This window comes from Haemorhous mexicanus, chromosome 8 (genome assembly GCF_027477595.1).
Source record: "Haemorhous mexicanus isolate bHaeMex1 chromosome 8, bHaeMex1.pri, whole genome shotgun sequence".
Taxonomy (NCBI): domain Eukaryota; kingdom Metazoa; phylum Chordata; class Aves; order Passeriformes; family Fringillidae; genus Haemorhous; species Haemorhous mexicanus.
The window spans coordinates 11,840,577-11,866,906 of NC_082348.1; the positions used below are offsets into that span (position 1 = coordinate 11,840,577).

Sequence of the window (26,330 nt, forward strand, 5' to 3'; positions counted from 1 at the left end):
TATCGCCACTGTACCAATTCAAAACTTCCCTCCCTTTGCTCTGGAGGACTGACTGACTCCTGAACATATTGGACTAAAAGGTAAACTCTCCTAAAAACTTTAAAGCCCAAAGATTTCAGGAATTCCCACCCTGTGAGGGACCTGGGGCATGGTGGCTGTGAAGGACTGTCACCACTGCCTGGGCTCTGGGAGAGTGGTGTCCCACCAAGCAGCTGTGTGCTGCAGCCTGAGCAGCCCATCCCAGGAGCCTTCAGGCGTGGCTCACATTAATGGGACAACGAAGTGATGGATCTGTGGTCACAGTCTGCAGCTGTAAACTGCAGAGCTCGCATTGGAAACGACAGGACCTACAATTATAGGCTTTACTGATGACACAAGGCTCCGCTGAATACTGAGGTGGCCCCTCAAGGTCCTGCCCCAACATGTGCTGGGCTTGATGGCAAGCATGGGATGTGTTCCTGGGGCCAGGACTTTACAGTGGTTTAATCCAGGAACCAGGTTGGGTTACAGGCCACGTATGAAATAAATACACCCGAGCTGCAGGAGTATTTGACCTAGGTCTGACAGCCTGGGCTTCTGTTCGTTAAGCAAATAAACTTCAGAGGCTCTATTGCAAACCCCCCACCTGTTTCTTCTTAGTCCCTCCTTTCAAGGCTTTGCACTTTTGTTTGAAACCAGACGCTGGCCCTCGCACCCCAACCCCCCTTCTCTGGGTACCCTGACCCTGGGGGCAGCCCCGGGGGTGAGGGAGCATCCTCGGGCACTGCAAAGCTCAGCAGCCAGTGAGGGGAAGGAAGGAAGTGGTAACAGGACTTGTTCTGTGAAACATGCAGATTAGAGCCATGGGTTTTTTTCCAGAGATGCCTGAAGCAAAATCTCTACATCCCTGCCACAGACACCTCAGTAGGGACCCAGTTTTTCAGATGTGTCATTTATCCAACCGGAATGTGACAGGAGTCATGCCTGTATTTGAAAATCTGGTCTTTGCAGCTGTAATGCTCTCTTTTCAGATGAATTATGAATTTAAAACAATATTCAAGTGTTTGCAATAAGTGGTTGTATTAAACAGGTAAATCCTCAAATACCAGATTAGAAAAAAAAATAAATAATGCAACTACTCTAATCTCACAGGATTTAGGGTAATAAGTCTATAATTATTTTTGCTTTGTAAAGGTGCCTGGGGCAGAGCAGGCTGACTATGAGGTTCCGAGCTTTTCCCCAAGTCAGCAGCAACTAAAAGTCATTTTCCTTTCACAGCACTCCACAGCCAGAGCTGATCATCTCAGCCCAGGAAGACACAAGCAGCCTTCCTGCCAGATCCTGCTCTGCTCAGCACCTCCGCCCACAGACCAGGACTGAGAACAGTGAGCAAAGGAGCACCAACATTGATTTCACATCCCACCTTCTGAGGTTTCACACACAGCAGTCAAGAGCTGGTGGACAGCAGCCTTCTCTGTGGTGCAGTGTATGACCAGGACACAGCACTGGAACTCTGGAGATTTAGGTCCCCATCATGGACCTGCTACAGTCTCCTCAGTGTCCCTGGGCAAAAAGCTTAACTCCTCTCTTGCAACCAGTTTCCACAGCCATAAAATAGGAAATAGTACTTTGCCCTATTTGCAAAGTGCTTTGAGATCCTTTGAGGCACAAAGCTATGGAAGTGTTTTTATTACCAGTATAGGAAGATATATTGGTGGAGTCAGTCAATCCACACTATCCAAGAGCACAACATTCATTTTTTAAGCAATGCATACTTTGCTTTCTGTTCGATGCTAAACTTTTTCTGCTGCTCTGTGCCACACAGAATTTATAAATTCAATGACAGATTAATCTTAGCAGTGAGCCATTTGGCATGAAAAAGGGTTTCACAGGGAGCCTGCTTTATCCTGTAAAGAGCATGCATTTAGGAGTGACTATCCAGAGAAAGACCCTATGCACTTATTCAAGCACAACTCTCTGCCCTCCGTCATTACTCAGAATTAGAAAACCAGAATGGATTACTCAGATTTTTCCTAAGGTTTGTAGCTTTCTCTGCAGGAGGAGGGCTGGGTAATTGATTTTGACACTAATACCAGCACTATTCATATGCCCTGTAATATAATTCTGCAGTGACACTAAAAAGGCAGCCATCTGAGATCTGAACAAGGAAAGTGCTATATGATTTGCCCTAGACAACCCTAGCTATTTTAACAGCTGTGTTGTGTATTAAAAGGGAGAAATCCCAACAGAATTAAAAACAACAAAGTCACATTTGCCTTTGAGGGAAAACAAGAAGCCGTAAACTTTCCTAATAAAACAATCCCTCCCGCCAAGTGCTTGAGGAATGGTCTAACGTGCTGCCCGAAAATGCCTGTCTCTTTTGGAGGGCATCAGCCTGAGCAGGACTGCTGGAAAACTTAGGAATTAACAAATACTCATCAGAAATACCCTCTGCACACCCTCTTTTTTTTTTTTTTTAAAGGCAATTATTTCCTTCTTCAGGATTGTTCTTTCATCAGGAAACTCTCTTCTCCTCCCCCAGACAGGGCAGAAAACATTTTTTTTTTTTTATTTCTCTGTGAAAAGAGAATGACCAATTTTGCCTATTTCTGCTCAAAGATTAAGCAGCACCATGGGAGTGATCCTCTCTGGCAGAGGGCAGGCAGTGCCAGTGACACTATGACTCAGATCCAATCCTGAGTGCTACCTTCAAGGCTGGTAGCCCCATGGAAGGGGCAGAAAGGAATTTCCAAAGCATGCTTCCAGAAGCCATCTCACTTTTTGGGAATATTTTGGGCTTTCTCAGACCAGTGTGCATTCTCTTTTCATTCTGAGTTCATCTCCACCTGACCTCTCCATACACAGCCCTAGCAATGCCAGTGAGGTGGTGTCACCTCCAGGGGACACGCTGAAGGTGTGCTGGCTGCTGACACCAGCACCACAGCCAGTATCCATTACCACTGCTGCTGGCTCCTGGCAAGACTGATGGGAGCTGGGATAACCAAGAGCAGCCTTTGCCCTGCTCTTGCCAGGTTTGTGCTCAGGCACCCACAGGGAGACAATCAGTTCTGCCACATCAGCCCTATGTAGGTACAATCCCAGGTCTGACAGCTTTTCCTGGTGTGCTGCTTTAGTGAAGATAAACAAGAACACACTCCCACCATCTCTTCTTTTGCAGTGGACTGTGTCATACAGCTAAAGCCCTCTGAATACATGATCCACTTATGAAATTCCGTGTGAGCCAACTGCTCTGAACATTGGCTTAATACAGTGGCTGCCGTGATCCTTTTCGGTCTCCCAGGGTTTGAGCCAAATTATGCTCTCAATTACATGGAAGTAGCAGCAGTTAACCTGGTGAAGTCACAGGCTCTGTACCACAGCAAAACTTGACCCCTCTATTTTCTTTTATGTCAGCAAATGCTTCAAATTACTAAAGAAAGTTTTTTTCTGTCTAAATGCCACTAGTAAATCTTGGGACTATCCAAACAGGCTGTCTGCTGCTGAAGGACCCAGAATTGTTTACAGAATATCAATCTCGGGTAAAAGCAGCATAAAAATTAATTCAGAACTAATCACTTTTGAAGTCCTCCTGACACAAGGTTTCCCATCTTGACATTTCTTAGGAATGGTTTGCTTGGGCCAATCCTACAGGGTTGATTACACATGGAAATTAGAGCTGTACGCTGGGGCAGTAGCTCTCTGACTGGGGGCCACTCCTGCCCCTTCCCCTCAAAAAACCTTCTCTCGGGGGTCCTTCCCAGCTTCTGCGATGAAAGGAAGCAGAGACAAACCCATGCTGGCACAAGCAGGGCTAGAAGGGCACAGAGCTGCTCAGGGGATTTGCTGTTTTTCTACCCCTACCCTGACTCCTGCTCAGAGAAGAGTAATGCCAGGCTGCCAAAGGGAGGGGGGAGGGAGCTGTGCTAACAACAAACAGGATAGGAAGACACACAAGTTCTGCCTGCTTGCTCTCAAAGGTAAGGCTAAAATTGCTGAGAAATCTGAGAAAGGTTCACCCAACAGTTCCAGCCCATGGTAAAAGTTGTATCACTCCAAAAACTGAAAAGAGGGAAAAAAAAAAAAAAAAAAAAAAAAAAAAAAAGAAAAAAAAAGAAAAAAAAAGAAAAGGAATGGGGGGTGAAAAGAGACAAAAAATACCTCCAGTTGGGTTGGCAAAACTGCAATAGTTATACAGGTTCTGGAATGTACAAAGGCTGAAATCAGAGACTTAGCATCTCTTTTGAACTTCAAAAACAACAAGTCTCTTCAAATCACTCCGTTAATTGGCTTTAAATTAGAGTTCTAAGTTTAATGAACAAATCCTTCGCATACGGCATGAAACGGATACACTTCTAGATTAACTTCCTGATCAACACCATCTGCCATTTCCATATGGCAACAGCAAACCAAAAGCACGAGGAAGAAGCTGCTCTGCAATACTGGGAGGGGTCAAAGTGCACCCAGAACTGACTGGGGCTTTGTAGGGTCTCTCTGTACTGTACTAACATCACCTCCAGCCAGCTCCCCAAGTCCTGAGATATTTCACAGGCACAACTCTGTCCAGGAAGGTAAAGAAAGGAAAAATGCAGGGTAGGAAGGAGGCATGAAGGAAGGAGGGATGTTTGCAAGGATGATTGGATAGATGTGGAAAGAGAAGTAAGTTCCTGAAGACGGACAAGGGCCTGGAAAACAAGAAATAAGGGGACAGGGAGATGACCTTAAAGACTTACTGAAGCACAGACAATGGCAAATCCTGTGGAAACAGAAGCATGGAAAAGAAGAAGCAAGACTATAGGCAGACCTGATTCCCCAAGAGATGGAGATACATGCACTGCTGGGGCAGGGGAAGGCACAACATGACATCTACTCACGGCAGGGACAGGAGAGGGAGGCAGGGCACAGAGGGAAGAGAGACACAGGGGAGAAAAGTGACATGCAAGGATCTCTGATAGAAGAAATATGCCCTGCAAACAGCTTCAAAGAATGCGACCTTCCAGCCTGCTCCATCACTCTTTGTCCATGGAGTACCAAGACTTTGTGTCTAGGCACAAAGAGAATTTACTGCTTCAGGTGGTCCCAGCCATGTGAAAGAAAACCATCTCAAAAAAAGTCACAAGTGCTGTCCCCCCTGCTTACAATGACCACAGCAGCCTTCCACTAACATCAAACAAGGATAGTGGAGTTAGTGGTGGCACTCAGAAATAATCACCAAATGGACTGTCTGTAAATATTCAGCTACCTGCTCAAGAACCAGCCTTCAGCAGCTCCTGGGAGATGTTCCAGCAGGAGCCAGTTGCTGATGGGTCCTGGGCAGCAAGGCTGCAATGCCAGCATCCACAGAGGGGCAGCCAGCCCTTGGGCCCCCAGGTCCTGGGCAGGGCTGACAGAGGTGGCACTTATGGGAAAGACGTGTCCTACAGGAATGTCAGCCACAGGCCGGGCTATCCTAGGACACTCTGTGGCACCAAATGACAGCACTGAGGCTACTGTATTGCAACATAAATGATTTTTCCCTTTCTAAAGCCATTTTACTTTCTGGGCTGCATTTATTGGAAAGGAGATGATATTAAATAGAGGAACTAACATTTCAGCCATTTTTCAGGTTTAGCCTGATGTTCCTATTTTTCACAAACACTAATATCACTTTAATATTGCTGCTTCATTACAAACAAGTCTGATTTATAAAACAGCAAAACATTTGAATCGTTTCCCCACTTCCAGTATATTTTCAAGTTGCCAAACTTAGAGCCTTGAACAAAAATTATCTTTCAGATGCTGGGTTAAAAACAATCACAATACATCATCAAAACAAACGAACAGACATAAAAGCTCAAAGCCAGACACAGAATCTGCACTGGTCCGTGCTGAGGCATGCAGGCTGGGGTACCTGACTTTCCCTCCTTCCCTCAGAAGTTATCTTTGTTTCTTACTTTGGAAGAACTGAGAAGACGGAGGAGTGGGGGCTGGAGGGAAGAGTCTTTTGTGGTAGAACAGGAAAACAAAGTCATGCTTGTAATTTTACAAAACCAATCCTACATGTCTTATCATGAGAAAATTTCCACTAAGCAAATTCCAACATGCGAAAAAACCGTCAAAGAAGATAATCAAGACACTCCTGCAGTCAGACTCTGTATTAACATGCAGCAAAAAATATGGGAGGATGCCACCAGGTAAACAAAAATTGCTTAAAAGTGATGCGTCACCATTATAACTGGTCCCTGAATCTTCACTGGGTTTTGTTTATTTGTTTGCTTTTGTTGTAAGAGTGAGAGAATTGTGTCAAAGTGTTGTCTAAATTTGTGTTTTTGATGTAAATCCAAAGAAGTTTTCAATTTCCTGTTACACAACTGTGTTTTTTCCAAAAACAGAACCAAAAATACAAATACTACCTATGTGTGCACACGAGTATCTAATGAAGTAGTATTGTTTTCATTTTAGGAAACCTTTGCACACCAAAATAGAAAACTAAAAAAAAAGAGCAATATAGAACCCCCCCAAAAAACACCTTTATGCTCCAACAAGAGCAGAAAATGCTAATAACTAACATGTCAGAAAACATCTGTGGTGCTTGGCAGCTACACCAGGATGGGTTACAGCTAAATAGGGTGGGTGACAGACTGCATGAAGACCAGGGTGGAGGACCATTAAACTGTTAACAACAAAATTAGATTCTAATTGCACATCACTAGTAACCTAATGACTTTTCATCAGGTTTCTGAGTAAAAGATACTACATAAGTAAATGGCACATACTACAAGAGGAGCAGAAACTGATTCTGAGCAGAGATGTTTATGCAGATTCCACAGAGCAGAGAAGGGTCAGCACAGGAGATCTGGCTAACAGGAAAAGAGCTGCCTTGATATTGGATTCAAGGGAGGTTTTGAGAAGTGAATGTTTTGTTGGCTTGGTGGTGACTGAAGGAGAATCCTCTCAGGGTTTCACTTCCGTGCTGCAGTAGTTTGGGCACTTTCAACTCTCATGAATGAAACCCCAAATACAAACCACATGCACTGAAGTTTAATGGGTTTGCTTTATGTAGGGGTGGGATGAGTAATAATGTCTTGTAGTGGCTAGTCCATCCAGATGACATTGAACAGGCTCCAAAGCTTGGATAAGAAACCCCTCATTTAGCTCAAGAAATGAAAATCTTTATTTTGAGCAATGAAAGATGAAGGACTGCATCCTTGCAAAAATCCCTATAGCAACTAGGCTCTTTCAGAACATGTTTCATTACAAAATTTTGGTTTATTTTTAAACATTACAGTTCTGTTCATCAACCTATTGAATTCTGCCTCCAGAGGCACACATGTAAGCATGCAGAAGAGAGAAGCCTGGGAAGGAAACAAGAATGTAATTAAAAACAAAAAAGCAACACTTCAGTTGGCTCATTTTCCTCTGCTGAACACATACACCACACAGGCTGCTATTCCACCCTTTATTCCACTCCACATATTGTCTTTATAAGACTCCAGTTGCCAGCTGAAGGCAGGATGCAGACCACATAAAATGGCTGGCAGTCCATAAACAGGAGAACGGAGAAAAATTCATCCAGATGAGAATGGGAGAAGGGTTTCTCAGAGGAACACAGAGTATCTAGGATTGAAAAGGGACCATGGAGGTCATCAAGGTCTGCCTTATGCTTACAACTAGCATCTGAAAACCCCAAAACTGTTGCAGTAGCTGACAGCTGCTTTAGTAGGAGAGGTGAGAGCTATATGGGATGTACTCACGAACCACAACAAAGACTAGTCTGCAAGGACACAAGCATGCTGGTGAAGAAAAATTGAGGGAGAACCAAGAATCCTGGCAAGGAACATTATACGAGGAAGAATGAAATGAATACTTTGAAGAGCATTCAATTTCTGTGAGCTGTGGCTCAAGTTACAAAGCTATGTATTTTTCCAGAAATTAACAGTTAAGTAAGTGGTGACTGGCAGAGCCCCTATGTTTTCAGCAGTGCAGGTCCATCTTCTACAGAGAAAAGAAACTGTACAATGTGGCTGGCTGTCATTACAGTGGATGGGAATAAGTCTTTCAGGAGACAGGCTAAAGTATTCAGGAGGGTATTAAGCTAATGACAAAAGACAAGGGTGAAAATGAGCACTCATTTAACCAGAAATCAAGATGTCAAGATTAAAATTAATCAAGGTACCAAGGGACTCAAAGAGAAGAGATTCCTTAATTGTGTAGACTGTAACACTATGAACATGAGTAATAAACAAGAAGTGGAATAGCTCCTTTAATACACAAATTAGTCCTGACTGGTATTACTGAATCTGGTGGAAACATTCATATGAATGGAGAGTTACAATCATTTTGTGTATCAGGGACTGGAAACAAACAGAGTCATGAAGCCTGTCGGTGACAAATGGGTGTTGACATGGTAAATAAAGATGATTGCTTTATACCAGTGAGATGCTCTCCATGCCTAGATGGCCTAGATAAAGATTATAGGTTCTAAAGTAACCACATACAAGGCCACACATCTGGAAAATAATTGATTAAAATGAAAACTGTCTGAGAAACACTGACTGGAGATTACTTGAAGTTTATGGCGGGCAGACAGTGGCTGAGAAGCTCTATGGAGGGTACCAACATCAAAATGATTAAAGCAATATGTATCTGTCTACACAGAGTTTGGGAGACTGTAATGCCTCTCTGCCTAACCCTGAACTGACAGTATGTGCAGTTCTGGTGCCCACAGTCCAAGCAGAGAGATGAAAATTGCCAAGGATCCTGTGCCACACATGAGAAAAATCAAAGAGAGGTCAACAGAGAGGCACTTGCAGAGTGACCTGATCAGTAATATTAACACATACACAACCACAAAGGCTACAAGACAGATATTAAACTAGAGAAATTCAGATTAGAAACAAGGCTCCCAGTTTCAACAGAAAAGAGCACTAGATTCAGGCTGGTGCCAGACTTTCTAACATGGCAGAGCTAACATTTTGTTCAGGTATTTTTCTAGGAGGTCTGCTGTAGTGTAAGACTTATCATAGGACATGGGTTTTAAGTACAGAAAAGTTCTCTGATGGTATTATAGAGAAGGTCAGACTAGATCAGCATTTTGATCATCTGTGCACCTATGTATCAGGCTATTATTAAAGGATGGTTTGCCCTACCTTCACACATCAAAACATCTGCATTTATTATTATTAAATTTTAGCATGTCTCTCTCTGCTGACAACAAAAATGTCTACCTTCTAACTTCCCTATTTTTTTCTTTTGTGATAAGGACTCAGGTGTTTATGTCCTGCCAATGTTGCAGAATATACATTCTTTCACTATGCAGTTACGTCTACTGTGCTACAAGTATTGTGATGACTAAGACAAATTATAAAACCATTCACCAAGAGAATATCATGCAATCTTCACGTTGTGGCCTATAAGAACTCAGTTTCTTGATCTGGTAAGCAGCTGCCAGCATCAAAAAAAGGAAAGAAACAACACTGTAATTTATTTAATTCTCTTGTTAAAAAAGCTAAGGGGAAAACCTCCCATCCCATCTCAATCCCAGCAGTGGTGTCTCCACAGCCCAGAAAAGACTGGGAATACAAGGAGGTCTGGTCCTCCACAGCCCTGCAGTGTCTGCTTCACATACAAAACAAACTGGGCTGACAAGCCAGAATATCTCATGTCCCCAAAACTTACTGGAACCAAACAAAGGCCAGCAGTGGACTTGTAGCAAATGTCAGCAGGTTGCTATGGCTCAGGGGAATAGAACAAGTGAGGCAGAAGAACTGTGTGTGGTGGTAGCCAGGCCAGGGCCCCAGCACTGGAAACTGCGTTTGCACCTGTTGAGCCCCCACAGATTTTCAGAGGCTGTACCAGACTTCAGGGCACAGCTACTGATGTGGCCACTAGACACAAGAAGATTCTTTCAACTATTTCATTACAGAAGACTCAAGTCATTAAGGCTAGCCTGAGAAGATTCTGTAAATCCTGCATCCTTATTTGCTTTCATTCCTTGATAGCTTCTAATTTAAGACAAAATGCAAAGGATTCATATCAATTCTTCAGGACAGAACTCTTGTACAGGAGCATGTGTGTATACACACATACACATATATCTGGTTTTAGTTATAGTTATGATTTAGTTATAATGAATATATAACTATCTACTAAAACAGTTACAATATACCTTGCAGTTATTGTACATTATTTCTGTTGCATATTAATGCACATAAAGATATTCTATATCCATATATTTTCCTGCATGCAAGCTTAAGTTCTTCCTTGAGAAAACAGTAAAAACAAGCTAATTCTTTTACCTCCCATCTACAACTTCCTCCCTGCTCCTGAAGTTTCATTTACTCTTTCCTTCAATCACCTCACTCCTCCACAATCATCTTCTAAACAATGCCACAGCCACTATTCTGCTCTTTTTGCTCTCTCTTTTTTTTTCCCTCTTTTTTCTGGTCTGCCTCCCTCTAAATCCAAAATCCCAGTTGTGTCTATAACTCTTTCCATCTTCCTTCTTGTTCACTACAGCTAAGCTGTATTCAAAGCCCAGTTGCCTCTGGGCTTTCTCTCCACTAAATCTTACCTACATTTTACTGTCAGATTGACCTAATTTGGACCTAATTCCCTCCAACCACACAGAAATTTCAGTCTGTCTCTCAAATATCTCTCACAGAAGTCTGGCCATAGTTAGAAGCTAGCAAAGGATGCCAAATGCTGTAGAAGTGGATAGCATCTTGTTTGTTATCCAAGTTTGAAACCTGGGGTGGTCCTCAAGATTCCTCCAACCTCACTGTAAGATTTGCCTCTAGGCCACCTCTGACTCCTGCTTCTTCCTTCTGCACAGCGTCTCAGAGTTTGGCATTTCCTTGAGCTTCCTGCCACTCACCTATACATCTGAACTCAAAACACCAGCCTCTAACCCATTCATTTTCATTTACAGCAAGTTCCTTTACATTGGCTCTAATGAGTACAAAGCTGATTTCACAGCCATTCAGAATGTGGGAACAAAGAACATTTTCCTAGCTTGTCACTTTTTTCCTGTCACTTTGCTTTACATCCTTTGATGGCATGCTCTTTTGTTTTGCCTCAGCCATTGTCTCCTCTTTCAAAGCCTATCAAAGCCTACCACACTATGCTTTCAATCTCACTAGCTTCAGGAAGACTTGAGCAAATGCATATGCACTTGCTTCCATCAGGGCCTAAATATGTGTTCTTTGAGTGGGTTTGGTCATACAGGTCAGAGATATCTGCCCACTCCCAGTCTTATTTATAATTAGTTTTCACCACTGAAACTACTAATTTGAGCTGCCTTCTGTTTCATTACAGGTCTCCAAGGTAAGAGACTCAGATCCCCTCAGAAAATCAGGAACCAGTTCTTATTTTCCTGTTCTGTTTTTAGAAGTACTAGGGTTCCACAGTTAATTCTATGTTTCCTCCTGTAAGGGAATAATCACTTGAATAACTCTCATTTATCCTAACTCACTTGTTCCTCACCAAAAGAAAGATTTTAGGTCTTATATCCCCTTGCTTCTGCATAACACACAGTGCCAGGGAATCTTGACATTCAAACTTATACACTACAAATACTGAAAAACCTCTTCAGGTATGCATTTTAATTGCTGTCACAACCTAGCACTTGACTGAAAACCCAGTTAGCTTTTTCTCTACTGAAGAAATGAAACATCTATTTTTCCTCATCTCTACATTGATCCTTTTGAGTCCAAACTTTCATAGAGCTGAAGGCACAGGGATGGGGCACTTGTCACCAGCCACAGATGATCACAGAATTTCTTGTTTTTAAACCATATCCATAGCTACTCAACATGTGGTACCACCTTGTCCTCTTGGGCACTTCCCAGCCTTTCATGTATTATGAGACATCTCAGCATACTTCCTGTCTTGGAGACAGTATCATCACTGCAAACTCAGCACTTCATAGGTTTATTGCTAATAAATGCTGATAAATGTTAATTAAAAAAAAAAAAACAGAGAAAATGTATTTTTTGAAAACAAAAATTGATGGATATCCCCAATCAATAGTGGCATACTGAGAAAACAGTAGATGTCTTCCCTTAGCACGCTTGTAATCCAAGATTGTTCTTTCTTTAGAGAATATGTTCAGGCAGATGCCTTCAGAGAAAGACCTGAAGCATGTGCTGGGTTGGTTTCCATTGTCACAGTCTGCTGAGATTTTTAGAACATAAGACTGCTGGCTGTGAACATTCCTTAATGTTCAGACCTGCCCTTTTGCTGATCAGTGCAATGATACATCACAGCCCCAAGGCCACGTGGCTGCTGCCTGCCCCTTTGGCTGGGACCCGGACACTCACACTGCGTGTCATGTAGAAAACCTACAGCTTTTCCCAAACCCTTTTGGGCTCCAGCCCCCACAGCCAGCCAAGGGCACTGGCAGCTGAAGGCCTTTTTCAGAGCGTGAGAATCGGCAATCGAAGGAACGAACCATCCGCAACTCCAGCACCACGTGCAAATTACAGAGCATGCAAGACCTCAAAGCAAACGGCTGCGTGTGTAAATAACTTCAGGGAAAACACACATAGGAAGAAATCTATTTCTTAGAGAAATAAATGATTCCTGTCTCTTCAGGTGCAACAGAGCAGACCTCGGCTCCCAGAACAGGCCCATGTGGAAGGAACACACTGTTGTCCCACCCCACTGTGCTACACAGACCTGTGTCTCTGCCGAGAATTGACTGTATTACCAATAAGCACAAAAATAATTAACTGCACTACCTTCTTAGGAAGAGTGTAGTCAACTACAGCCTACTGAGACATGTGATAAAATAAAGGTGCAAAAAGGTTCCATTGCTTCTAAAAAATCCTCTATAGGGTTTTCTGGCTTACCTTCCCCTGCCACAGTACAACACTGCACAAGAAACAAAACAGATACCAAAATAGCACTAAATATTGCCCAGTCTGTTTTGCTGTTGAAAAACTTGAGGGGAAAATAAAGTGAAGTGACAATGAAAAGCTTTTGAAATGCAATTTTGCTGCTATGACAGTACATGAGGATAGAGAGATGACCAGAGAGCTTTTCATTCAAATCCATCTTGATACAGAGGTAAATGGTTTTGGATATATATATATATGTTATATATATTATGCTATATATTCACTATAAAATGAATCAAAATATCTTCAAGAAACTGCTGAAATTTATGTAATAATTATGATGGTCCCAAATATCCAACAAAAGAGTTTCATTATATGCACATTTAACAAATTTAATTTCCTTCGGCTGACTCATTACAAATGTCCAGTTGATCAGCTCTCTAAATCCACACCATCTAAACCTCCTCTGATCACAGCAGCACACAGTACAATTGCTTTTCATGCCATCCTTGGAAAACCTCTCTGTTCAGCCTTCCTGGAATGGGGTTGCATCATCCAACTCATTCTGCTCTGCAACATCAGTACTAATCCCAACATTCTAATAAATGCAAACACACACTTTCCCAGAGCTCTGTTCCCAGAGCAGCTTTACTTTGCTAGTGACCAGAAAGGTGTGAAGATTTTTAAAGAGTTACTCGATGCTAGCAGAGAAAATAGGCACACCCAGGTACTTGCAGTCACTTTTCACGTCTAGTTTTGACTTTTACTGGTCTTGGGTCCTCTGAGAGATCCAAGTCTTACCTGTCCTGCCCTCCCACATTTAATTCTCTGACCCAGAAAATCCCTCTGCTGCAACTTCCAGCTTAAACTTTCACCCTAGACAGGACCCTCACTGAGAAAAAAAAAAAGCCTCTCCAATTCTTCAGTCATTCCCAAAGTTTCCTGATCTGCCAGTAAAACCCCAGGGCTGATGCATCTCACCTTCAATAGACAGCTCCTTTGTTCTGCAGAGGGAACATCACAGCCACACCTCCCCACAGAAGAGGCTGGAAAAATTCTCCTCTCAGCTGTCCTGAGAAATTTCTGCCTGTTTTGTGAATGTTTGAAGTTTGGAGGTTGATGATGATGCACCTCTCTGCAAACACCAAAGTCATGCCACGATGCAGCAGTGATGTATTCAAGCACAGACAGAACCCCCAAATTGTCACAGCACCGCCTAAGGACTGTCACACTGCAACAGACAAATGGTCCCACTCATCCAACACCCTGTCTGACAGCAACCAGTGATGGATTCCTCAGACTAAAATACAAAAAGGTCATTTGCTTTGCCCAGTATTACAGCAAGGTAGCAGAGGGCAAGGACTTTTGCAAGCTGGGGCAGCAGATGATCTCTTTGTGCTAAGGCAGATGAAGTGAGAAACTGGGGAAGCATCCCTGCAGAAGGTGTGAACTTGTTCATTTGTAGTCACAAAATGCTTAGAGATCCTCAGATCGGAGATAATACAGAAGCACAAATTATTACCATTAGGGCTTCTCTAGATTTGTATACTGCAACCAGAAACACTATTACCTTATTGTAGAAATACCTCAATCTTTCCTGAAGCTTGCAGAGCTACATTTTAATAAATGCACCATAAACATACTTCCACTTCTGAAGTTAATCACAATTGCCTTACAGGAGATTAACACCATAAAGCACTTTCACAGCTGACGTGTCTTTAAAAAAATTCCCAGAGTTAAACTTGTATAAATAATGTAAGTGACAAGGAATATAATTATTAAATGTTGTCATTTTGGAAGAAAATTAATTAGCGATAGCTGTAGCTGTCTTGTGTCTATTTAAGCAGTGTGCATCTCAATTAAAATTTAATTGCAACAGATTCAGTCACAGCAGGGAAAAGTGATGGAAATGAAAAGCAGTCTGATCCTGTATTGCTGTCTACAAGAGAAAGCATAGCAGAAACTGTGGGGGAAGGGGAGGAGAGAGGCATGAAGGTAAGAAGGCAAACCCACGGAGCTGTGCTGCTGCACAGCCAGGATGCCCAGCTCCAGTGGGTGCTGTTTGTTTCCAATGCAGGTGACTGGTATTGGACACCAGCACCAACAGGAGCAAAACCAGCTGAGGCTGGAAAGGCCATTGCTTCCCATCACAGCAGATGAGCTCACATACCCACTGCGGTATGAGAGATGGCATCATTCTCCACACCACTGTGTCCTTTGCTTTCACCACCTCCTCCAGATCATCCTGGAAAACCCCTAAAGCAGGACTGAGAAGAGTTCCTTAAGGAAGAACTAGAAGAGTTCCTTAAGGAAGAACTAGAAGAGTTCCTTAAGGAAGAACTAGAAAGATCTTGAAGACAAAGCCCTTCTGACACTCTAAGTCACTAGAGGTACAAAGATTTGGTTTGAGGAAGAATAGTCCCCTTCATGTGACTTGGAGAAGCAGGCAATATCCTGTATAGCTCTGGATTATCTTCTCTATCAGAGTGACTCAGGTATCACATTTATTCACTTCTGGTGCATTTTGGATGTCCATGATAAGATGCTTTAAAGAAATTATACAACCAGAAGGAATTAAGATACCTGGCCCATCGCTGCACATACAAGGTATTCCAGAGTGTCCCTAAAATTCCAGCAGTCAATTCTCTACACTGTCTGGAAAATGCTGTCCTATGTCTTAACTGAAACACTGAGACAGCTCTTCCTTCAACATTCCTTTCTCAAGATTCAAATTATCAACATTCCTTTCTCAAGACTCAAATTGTCTACTACCTGCTTACTTAAATTAGTAATTTCCATCTCAGAGAAAAGTGAGTATTGCTGTAGATGTGTAGGTTGCAAATCATATTGAAACAAAAAAACAAAAGGTGCAGAGTCCCGAGTTCATTTATGACAAGTAAATAAAATGGGAACCAAAACTGAGATGGTCTGATCTTAAAACTTCAGCTATTTATAAACTACTTGCTGAGTATAACATCACTGAACTACATAAATATTCTTGAAATACTTCTGTTAGGACTTATTCAGCTTCCAAATGAGAAAAATATATTTCCTCCTAATTCCCAGGGCACATTCTCAGTCAACCTGAAAACCAAGTTATACTGTTTCTGACATCATAATTATAATGTAAGTTTACAGTACTTGATCATTTTGTTGATGATGCTGAAGTCAAAAGAGAATCAAACTCATTCTCCTACCATTATACAACTCTGTCCAGCCATCAAAGTCATTGCTTTCTGCTATCAGAATTAGGAATAGCAACCTGAAATGGTATGTTCCTGTTGAAAAGAGAGATAGATAGTGCTGAAAACAATCATAATCCTAATAACAATACTGTCACAGTCTTATAATGCTACTAATGCATAGATATGGTATAGCCCTAGTGAAAATAAGATTTCATTAAGATTTGGTAATCCTAATCTGGTTTTATTTTAAATACAGTCTAACTGAAGTTTCTTTCTCAAAGTCTTGGGATAAAACAGAAAATAAGCACGTATGCATGATCTAATGTAAAAGTCTGCAGTTATAACTCTAACAAAGCCAAACCTTTTCTGGTAGCAGCAAATGACATTGCACTCCCTAGAGAGTTCAGGTTGGGTGTTCAGAAAAGTTTTCTCCAGGAAGACCATGCAGTGTTGGACCAGGTCACACTCAAGAGGCTGAGGCACCTCTTCCAAAGAGGTTTGCAAGACTCCACTAAACAAGCCATGACCAATTTAACCCAGTGGTGGTGGCAGCCCCACTGGGGCTGGAGGCTGGGGACAAAGAGCCCCCCTCAGCCTTCTGTCACCTGAAATTTCTGGGATTCTGTGATCCTGCAGAAGTGGAGATAAGAAATCTCAATGCTTTGGAAGATCACCCAGTTAGGTAAGGATTCACTGCCGCTGCTGCTGCTTGAAATGTTCAGCATCAACCAGTGTGAGTGCCTACTCCACAGGTCAGAGTCAGCAAACTACAGGGAAGGTGCCAAGTTTACCATTGAGCCTTTTTGCTAAAACCAATCCCAGCTACGCATGAAGTAGAACCTGCATCAAAGGGGCAACTGATAATGAACAAGCTGAAACATGACTTTAAGATATTTCTTCCTTCTTTAAAAACAAACAAAAAGATAACCCCCAAACTTTTAACTGGAGAAATATTTAACTTTCAAACGAGATGATCAGCAACTTCTTTCCTTCTGCAAAATATTTCAAAATGGGGATTGGGGGGGAAGGGGGGGAGGGGAGAGAATAACAAACTCCTCAGCCTAATTTACAAAAGTCTGCAATATTTTTGTTAAGGTTAATCAGATGTCTTCTATCTCAGCATAACTAAAGCCCAAAGAAAAGACAGCCTGTTCACTGGGACATATGCTGATCTCACAGAACTAATGCAGAAAGCATATGTGTTCCTGTGTACTCCATGTAGTTTGTGCGCAAGTTTTCCAAATGTTTTCAAATACACAGAATATCACATAACACGGTGTAATTTTTTTAATCTCTTCTCACTTTTCTCCATATTAATATATAATTACATGCAGGTTTTCCTCTGCTTTTGTCTGCTGCTAAGTGGGACTAGAGGCGATTCTTTTTTCATACCCTTTTCAGCTCACCATAAAGCTAAACTCATATAACTTCAGATCCTGAATCCGACTGCTGAGCATATCTTTCATCACATCACATTATTTGGTCTTCATTTAGCTGTCACAAAACCATTTCCTTTCGTCTACAGATTAATTACAGCCTGGTGAGGTTTCAGAACAAATACCTTTGCCCATTGGAGCCTCTGCAAAGACACAGTGATTCATGCAGTATCTATGCCTCTGGAAGGGAAAATAAAGCTGAGGCAGGACACGCAAGCTGTGAGTGGATCCGATATCAAAAGAGCTGGAGCCTCCAATGAACACCCAGCCATACCAACACAAATAAGTTTCTGCACGACTTGTGCAAGAGCCACAGCTGAACATGAACCACCACTTTAGTTCAGCACTAAGCTGATTTAGCTACACCATTCATTCATCCAGGACTAAAGATGACAAGGCAGGAAGTGTCACTCAGTCATGAATTATATGTGACACAAAAAAGCCACAGGTGTGGTTTGAGAGACTATGCATGCAGCCGCTGCAGCCCTGGATTCCAGTTAATTGCTGTAAGTAACTATGGAAAATGGACAGTGGGAAACTCTGTAGAAATGCGGAGAGCAAAGCAGTCCAAGAACACTTTCCCACTTGTTCAAAGCACCGAGATACACCCTTTAAACATGTGTCAACTGTATCTGATGACGACCATGTCAGTGTATTAGGTCTGCGTGGTTAGATACAAAGGGCTCGATTCTCTGCGGTGCCAGAGCCGTGCTGGCAGCGAGCTGCCTGCTGCTGCTGCTCACAGCTGCCTGTGGGCCACGGGCAGGCTCTGCTCCTGCTGCTCAGCACACACCGATGTGGTCTGGCAGCACACAGAGCACCCTGGCCATCACCCCGCTCCTGGGAGCCTCCTCTGCCAGCCTGGGATGGAGGGGTTTGCCCTGAACCACAGCCAGCCTTTCTGTCACTTTCCTCTTTGCGGCACGCTGAGAAGTTCCTCTCCTTTTAAAGCAATGGGATTGGAAAAAGAGAAACAAATTAAAGGATTTTTACCTGTTTAAAGCTCAGATACACATGCTACATAAACCAGAGCTTCCAACACCTGAAACGAGACAGAGTAGATCCTGACTTCTGATCGGATATGGACCAACTTTTGTGTGGTATTGACAAAGTCACCTCTCTGCCATGAAATCCTGGCAAAACCCTCCTGACAGCCCTCTCCTGCCAACTTCTTCCATTGCGCAAGTAGAGCTGTTTTGCCAGCTGCTATGGGTGTGCATTAGGCCACTTGTGTGGCCTGTTTGGGAAATAAGAGCTAAGCAAGGGATTATGGATCCAGTTGAACTCATCCTTGCAATCTCTGAGAGCTAAATATATCAGTGAAATTGATGTTTGCTCACCTTTTCCCACCAAGAGCAAAATACACTTATTCTGGTGGCAAGTCTGCTCAGCCTCCATTCCCACCTCTCCCAGTGCAGACTTTGGGACAAAAATTTCTCTGTAAGAGCCTTCAAAATGAATGCATTTTTTGAATTTTGAATTGACTTTTCCCTTACTTCACACTCTGACATACTCAGCTATTTTCTTAAAGACAGTGTATTAGATCTCCTGAAAAATCTTGCATCCATCTGATCAGACATACAGAGCACAGAGATCTCAAGACCAATATTTGCTGCTTTCTCAGTGACATTCAGTATATTTTTTTACTTTTTGGGGGAGAAGAGCTTTGTCCTTTGGTGTCAACTTATTCCTCCCTCCAAGACAGGTCCATCTGCTGCAGGAGGACACTGTGACTCTCAGGCAGGTACCCAGAGAGCTCCACCCAGCCACCAGGGACAGTCCCAGCAGTATTCTGGCCTCAAAACCACACAGAACAGCTAGTCCTTTCCAGTGTGATATCCCTGCCAACAATAATCAACTGGTGTTTAGGAGAAATCACCAAATGAGAGGTTTTTTTTTTTTTTTGTCTGGCTTTAAATTGTACTAAGTATCTGCAGTCCTCTTCAGTAACAAAGGACACAAAGAAAGGAGGAGGAAATAAAAAAAGTCCTGCTTCTTTAGTTGTTTTTGCTGATTTTGGAAAGATTCCTGGATCAAAGCTTTAAAAGCTGCAAGTTTGAGGAAGGCACATTAGCAATGCTTAGTGAGGAAAAATTAGTGAACCGTGTAAGAAAGACAACCGACCCAAGGCAGAGGATGGAATCAATGGGCAAACTTCAGGAAGAACAATTCAGTAGGAGGAAGTATGCTGAGAGCCTTCAGACAATTCAACAGGAGCCACCCTGCACTCAAACCCAAGGCAGGTCACAGCGTGAAAAAGCACCAAGAAGAGGAGATATATTTTAATTCATTAGATTGTATTTTAATTCATTAGATTGTATTTTACAAGAAATGGAGTCTCCAGGGAAGCCATTATTCTCATATAGATGTACTCCGGTGAAACAGATGAAGAAATACCTAGACTCCCTGATGCGAGAGGTCAAACAATTACAATTTCCTTAATTTCATATCCAGTTGGGAAATTAAACAACAGAACTATGGAAGCTTTACACTTCATTTTGAGGAAAGTGGCAATTTAAATTAATTTTTTTAATGTTATAAGAATCGATGAGTGAGTAGAGGAGGGGGCTTTTCCCCAGTGACATTCCCCACCACCCTTTTTAAACAATCTTGCTCATTCAATGGAAAAATAAATAAATAAATCAGGGAACACAAAGTCTTTCATAAAAGACTGATTCCTTCACAGACAAAGCACTAGGCATTGCTTCTCATGAAGCTGTTTTATTTCATTAATAATTTTCTCTGCACAACTCAACAAGCTTTGCCCACAAAATGCTTCCCAAAGTTGGGAATATTAGCCTCTGGAAGGAAGCAGCATCCTTTCCTCATGCTATAATATATAGGAACAATTTATAGGAATGAAAAAGGAAACAGGAGACCAGTGGTCCATCTAGGCTTGGGCTAGGTCTCTCTTCCACAACCCCATAAGCTAAGTCATGGTTATGCTTTTCCAGGTCCTACAAAACTAGAAAAAAATCAAGGCCTTTATTGGTGAAGAACTCACCCAAGGTCCTGCCCTTTGACATGGCTCTTTCAAAGCCTGGCACAAGGCAGGATTCCATAACACAGGATGGATATGGATGACAAAGAATGGGAGGGGACACCAAGAAGCCCACATGGCTTCTGCTCTGGCTCCCATCACAGCATTCCCACAGAGTCTCTCGTCAGAAGGAGGCTGCAGTTTGGAGTCACATTACTCTCTCAGTGCTGCCCAGCACACGATATGCACAAAACCTGGCAGCAGCAGCCAGACCACAAAAGGTACAGCCAGGAAGAGCATGGCACTGATAGGGAACAAGCTAATGCTTGACACAGAGCAAATGGGCTCAGGATACCTAACAAGAGGACAAAAGCAGAAAAACACAACACAAAACAAGAAATGCATTAGCACTTGTACAGAGAAGGTGAAAATAAACAGTCTGCTGGCCATTGGGGATGAAGATGAAAAAAATTAATCAAAGACCTTTTTTAGTGATTCATTGTTGGAAAAATATGAATTAGAGGGGGTGGTTTTTTGGGTAGAATTAACTCCTGAAAATCTGCAAGCAGGGTTCAATGGACACTGCAATCCATTGAACTGAGGCTCAAGAGATAGTTTTTTAAAACTTTATGCCTAAAAGCAGCAAGTCAACAGAACTTACATTATATAGCTGCTAACTCTGGCACCCACATGTGACTCTGCAGACATTAAAGATTTTCTAATTAAAGACAAAGCCATTTGCAAGACAGATGATTCCAGTTTACTGTCAAGCCCCTTGGGAGACACGACTGAAGCACAGCTAGAAGTGTGCAGAGAGCAGCTCACAGACAGGCTAGGCCAGGACAGTCACTCTGTGTCCCAGGATATTCCTGCAAACAGAAGGGAGAAAAGCAATCCAGCCAGAAGCACTGAAAGCCAAAGTAATTTTTGTCTTGATGCTGTAGGCGAATGAAGAAAGGCAGCTGTACCTACAGTTATGAGGACATAGCAATGTCCAGTGAGAACAGAAAAAAAATCAGCCTGACATTTGCAGGCTGCAAAACTCTTGGTGTACTTCTGCTCAGAGCAGCCTCTGGGGACCAGCCTTCCTCCTGGTGAGAGATTCAGCTCCAGCTACAGAATAATCCCAGTTACTGATAAGCAGGATCACACTGCAGAAGCACGACTAAGCATGGATGACATAGAGTGAAACCACTGTATAACCAACTGATTAAAATAATAAATAAAAAAATCTGAAAGACAGAATTATTTAGGAGGTATAGTGGCTGAGATACAGGACTACCCCCACTGGCTTGGGAGGTCAGTCAATGGATTTTTCTGCTGTATTCTCCTGCATAAATTATCTTCAAACTTATGCCTCACCCGGCACCACAGATACAGCCTGATCCAGCAACCAAGGAGACATCCTACACCAGACCCAGCCTGGGATGCTGTGATCCCATTGTCCTGCCTGTCCCCATCTTCCCTCCCAATCTCCCGCGCTCACATTAATGCAATCACAGTGTCAATCAGTTCAGGGAACTGATAAAGCCAAAAAACATGATTCTGGGAAGAGTTTTTTAAAAATCTGTTTTCAGCATGTGAATGTGTATAATGTATGACCATAGGGGGACGGAAGGGTAAAGATGGAAAGATGATTTTAACAGCTGGATCATTTTAAGTTGCCTTTGACCAATACATTCCAGAGGAAAAATTCTAAATACATTCTCTCACAAGAAGCAGAGACTGGGGCATCCTGGTGCAAGTGGAGGGGCTAGAAAGTCCATGAATGTGGCTCCACAAGGCACCTTGGACAAATTTTCAGCCTCTCAGAGGCAGGCATTTTCACTGGGGGGACTAGTGATGGCTTCCAGGCAAGGCATGTGGGCTCCAAGTCTCATCCTGACAGCATTCCTGTGTATCTGCCACTGACCAAGAGCACTGCCCCAAGTACAGTGAGTCTGAAAATCATCTGCCTCCCAAGAGAGGCCACCAGGCAGCAGCTGGAGACTTACAGTACAGTCAGAAGGAGATGTGCAAAGCTCCAACTACTGTGCATTAACCTCTTCTCACCAGCTTTATTGTAACTATTTTTAAACCACTAATCACTGGGTTTAATAAAAAGTGCAAATGGATAGTGCCAGGGCCAGTCAGGCATTCCTCCATAGCTGCTCCTTTGGGGACCTTCTCCCCCTTGGCACAAGAGCCCACTTGCTTCATTTCAGGCTGCAGTGCTGAAGTTCCTAAGGAAACTTCTGGTCTTTAAGAATCACAAAATGTATTTTTTTTTTTTTTTAAGTACAAGGTTCCCTAATAAAAAATATTACAGCATCTGACAGGGGCAGTTGAGGTTCTGGGTTGTTTTTATACCCCCGTGACAGAAATCCACATCACCTGAACACATCTCCAACAAGCAGCAAAGTCCAATGACTGAACTGCTAAACAGCCACCTCTTTCCTCAGCCACTTTAAACTCCCATCTCACTGCAACTACCATGATATATGGACATGATGGCCCTGCAGGCTGAGCCTCACCCTTTTTAACCCTGACCAGGCCCTGTATCAACAAATAAGTTTTACAGAACTTTGTTTCTTCACCTGTGAAACAAGGAAATCTGTGCTTACTCGTCTTTGTTAATATTCTTTTGTTCGTGTTTTGTAAATGATCTTAGAGAACATTTATCCCACTGAGGAGCACTGTGCAAATTATTTTTAAAGTTCCTGCAAAGTACACTGCGTAGGATCCATAAAACAACACTGCTTTTATCTCTCTCTCTCTGCACGCCGCTCTATCTCCCGCCTTAGCATAACAAAGAAGACGATGTTTAGGGGCATCAAAACAGATTTTTCGAGGGTAAAAGAACAACAGCCGGTGGCTAAATAAATGTATGTGGAAACGGAGTAATCAAAGCGCGAAGGAGATAGATTGGTGATGTCTCAAGTAAATCTCAAAGTTTTCCAAACTAAACATTCTTGGAAACTGGTATTCTCACTCTCCTAAATCATTGCTCCATGGCTGGAAATCCTGCTTCCAGAAAAACATTTGGTGCTGCTTTTTGTGCAGTGAGGAATGTAAAGAATAAAAATCCTGCAGCCCCATGTTTTTATTGTGGTTTCTACAAAGCTGCACTGCTGGAAAAACTCAGTGGAAAGTGCAGCTTTCTGTGGATGGTGAGGAATTACTTTTTCCAGGCGCACATGCAGAGGGTTTTGCTCGCAGGGCTGGGCAGAGCTCCCCCGGAACACAGGCAGGGTGTGAATGCGGAGTCAGCCACTCACCCACGCGCCGCTCGATTTCCTGGATTTAGTGAGTGGTCTTTGTTGGAGCTGAAAGGCTGCAGCTGGGGTGGAGGACACAAGTTCACCAGGGGTTATTTAGCTCCAGACAGTCTTCATAAAAGCACAAGTAAGTCAGAGCAAACTTTCTTCTTTTTTTTTTTCCCCCTTTTTTTGCCTCCCCCAAGCAATGAACTTCTGAACTCTGCTATTGCGAGTCGAGATATGACAGGACAGTAGAGGACTGCTAATTTGCATTTCGCTGATCTGCACAGCCCATAACTCACACAAACACACGCAGAGCAAACATGTTTCTCCATACTTCTCAGAAAAGATTTAATAGTGAAGCGTATGGCTGAGGTCTCCTATTACTTACGCAGTTAAGTTTTCCAAAACACACAATACTTCTATATCTGAAAACAACTAATACTTTAAAGTGCTCCATACGCATCAAGCCCGGGAAAAAAAATACATTATGTGATGTATTATCCTTTCTTTTTTATTATGGACCTTTGCTTCATCACTAATGAGTGGAACTAAATCGTTCTTACAGCTGTGAGAGAATTCACACGGGGCGAGTTTCATAAAAAGGAAAGCTCTAAAATAGCGAGGTCACAAAGCAGAAAGGGAATAACTCAGACATTTCTGGTTTATTGATCTCCTGCTTACAACTGCTTGGATACCACCATTAAGCTCCTTTCCAAACAGTGACCTGCAAAAGCAGATTCCCCAACTGAGCTCTGCTCCAGCAATACTCCAAATCTTAATGGCACTATACAGCTTTATCAGCAATATGCTACACATTGCATATATACCAAAACCTGTGTAAAAGAGGTCAGGAGCTCCTGTCACAAGAGATTTCCAATGGAAATCATCAGGTTGTCCACACTGGAAATGTCTATGGCTGTGCATCAGTCAGAGGCAACTGCTCGTGGGCTGGGTCAGAACACTGCTTCGTTCCTCAGCAGCTGTCCAGGAAGACACCCAAACTCTCCAGCTTCTGTTCCCAGGAAACCCCACCTCATGGATACTGCCTTCTGCACCTGAGAGCTGGAATGCCTGTCCCAAGCTGCTGGCAGGAGCACAAAGCTTGTGAGAGCTCCATGAATCCAAGCTCTACATGAAGCTTAAGGGGGGCTTTAAGGCCTCCTTCCCTGGGAGTGAGGAGTTGGAGCAGACAGCTGTTCTCTTTCATTTCAGAGTAATCAACTAAAAACCAGTTCTGGATTTTTTGGTGTGTTGTTTTTTTTTTTTCCTTGCTTCCAGAGCAAAAAAATGTATGGAATTTCCCCTCTGTGAGACCCTCTTAAGAGGTCTGTTGGAAAACAGAGTGAATTTTCACAAAATATTTTCCCCAAAAGTAGAAATGTCAGTTAGCACCAGCTCCAATTATATGACAATTCATTTCTTGTCAGACAACCAAATTTGAGATCCATCTTATCCTTGGGCAAGTCCCTTTACAGCCTTTTTTTTGCTCCCCTTAGTCAAGCACACTAACTTCCAAAGACTGAAGAATCCTGTATGTGAACTGCTTGAAGAGAAGGTGGTGATTCATAACACAAGGGAAAATGTGTGATAAAGCAGAGGAGCTTATCCCAGCTGTTGAAAGGGATGTGCAGAAATCCATGCAAGATTAAAATGCCAGGTTTCCATTTTCTTTGGATATTCAAAGGGAGAGATGCAATCTTTGCATCCTGCCAAACTCTAGCCCAACAGGAATGTGTGCAGTTGTTTTGACAAACTGCAGCTTACTAGAGAAAACTTAATTTTCACATCATAAACTTTCCTTAAGCTGGCTTCAGGCTTCATACTTGCAAAACCTCAGCTACAAAAATGTTATTCAAAACCAGGAAAGTTTAGGGACACCAGCACAATTCTGTGTCTGAACCACATCTCCAAAATCTAAAGCTTGGTTCTGCCGCTCTCAGTGACCCCAAGCAGCACTTAAGACATATGGTCTACCCAAGACCCATGTTGCTTTTCATTGCATGTTACACATATATAATTAAACCCTTCTGGCTCAACACAAACCAGAGTTTAAGATGCAGTTTGATCACTACCAGAAGTTCTCTCCTTTTCTCCCTGCTCCCATACACACATGGCCCTACAACAGCTATCAGAATTTATGGGTGTAAACCATAACAGAGGTAGACCAATTCAGAGGTCCAGCACTGGTTGGTTGCTAATTATTCCACCTCTATTTCTACATTCCTAAGGGAGTTTTAGTCTAGTGTAAGTCCCCAGCTGCTGGCTCTGGAAGTCATTTGCAGACATGGCTGTGCTGTGTGTGCAGCACGTTAAGGCACCTCTGGGCTGGGGCTAGCCAGTCCAAGGCAACCCAGTACTGGGCTGCTCAACCTCATCAGCGAGCTGCCAGGACACTGCTGAACCTGCCTTATCACTTGCTCATCTGATGCTTGCTCAGAGGTGCTGGAGCTGCACCTCATCCCACAGCACACACCAAGGGAACCCAGTCCCAGCACTGCCCTTTCCTCCTGGCCCTCAGGAGAGACGTGGAGGACACAGCTCAGAGTTATGGCCACTCACTTTCCCATCTTGTCAGAGAAAAGTGACAAGAAATTATTCATCCAGAGGGGACGTACTGCAAAGACAGCTGATTTTGTGGACATCACAATAAATCCTGGAACATTTGTTCTGCATTAGAATATAGGATCCTGAAA

At 42.8% G+C, this 26,330-nt stretch overlaps 1 protein-coding gene and 1 long non-coding RNA gene across 5 annotated transcripts in view; one reads left to right on the forward strand and one right to left on the reverse strand.

Moving 5' to 3' along the window:
• GLI2 (GLI family zinc finger 2) overlaps positions 1-26,330 on the reverse strand; it is a 294,552-nt gene that overhangs the window by 140,350 nt on the left and 127,872 nt on the right. The gene's annotated exons all lie outside the window — the stretch shown is intronic.
• On the forward strand, positions 23,635-24,876 carry LOC132330251 (uncharacterized). Its single transcript, XR_009487253.1, has 2 exons — positions 23,635-23,779; positions 24,615-24,876. It is a non-coding gene; the product is annotated as an uncharacterized LOC132330251 (long non-coding RNA).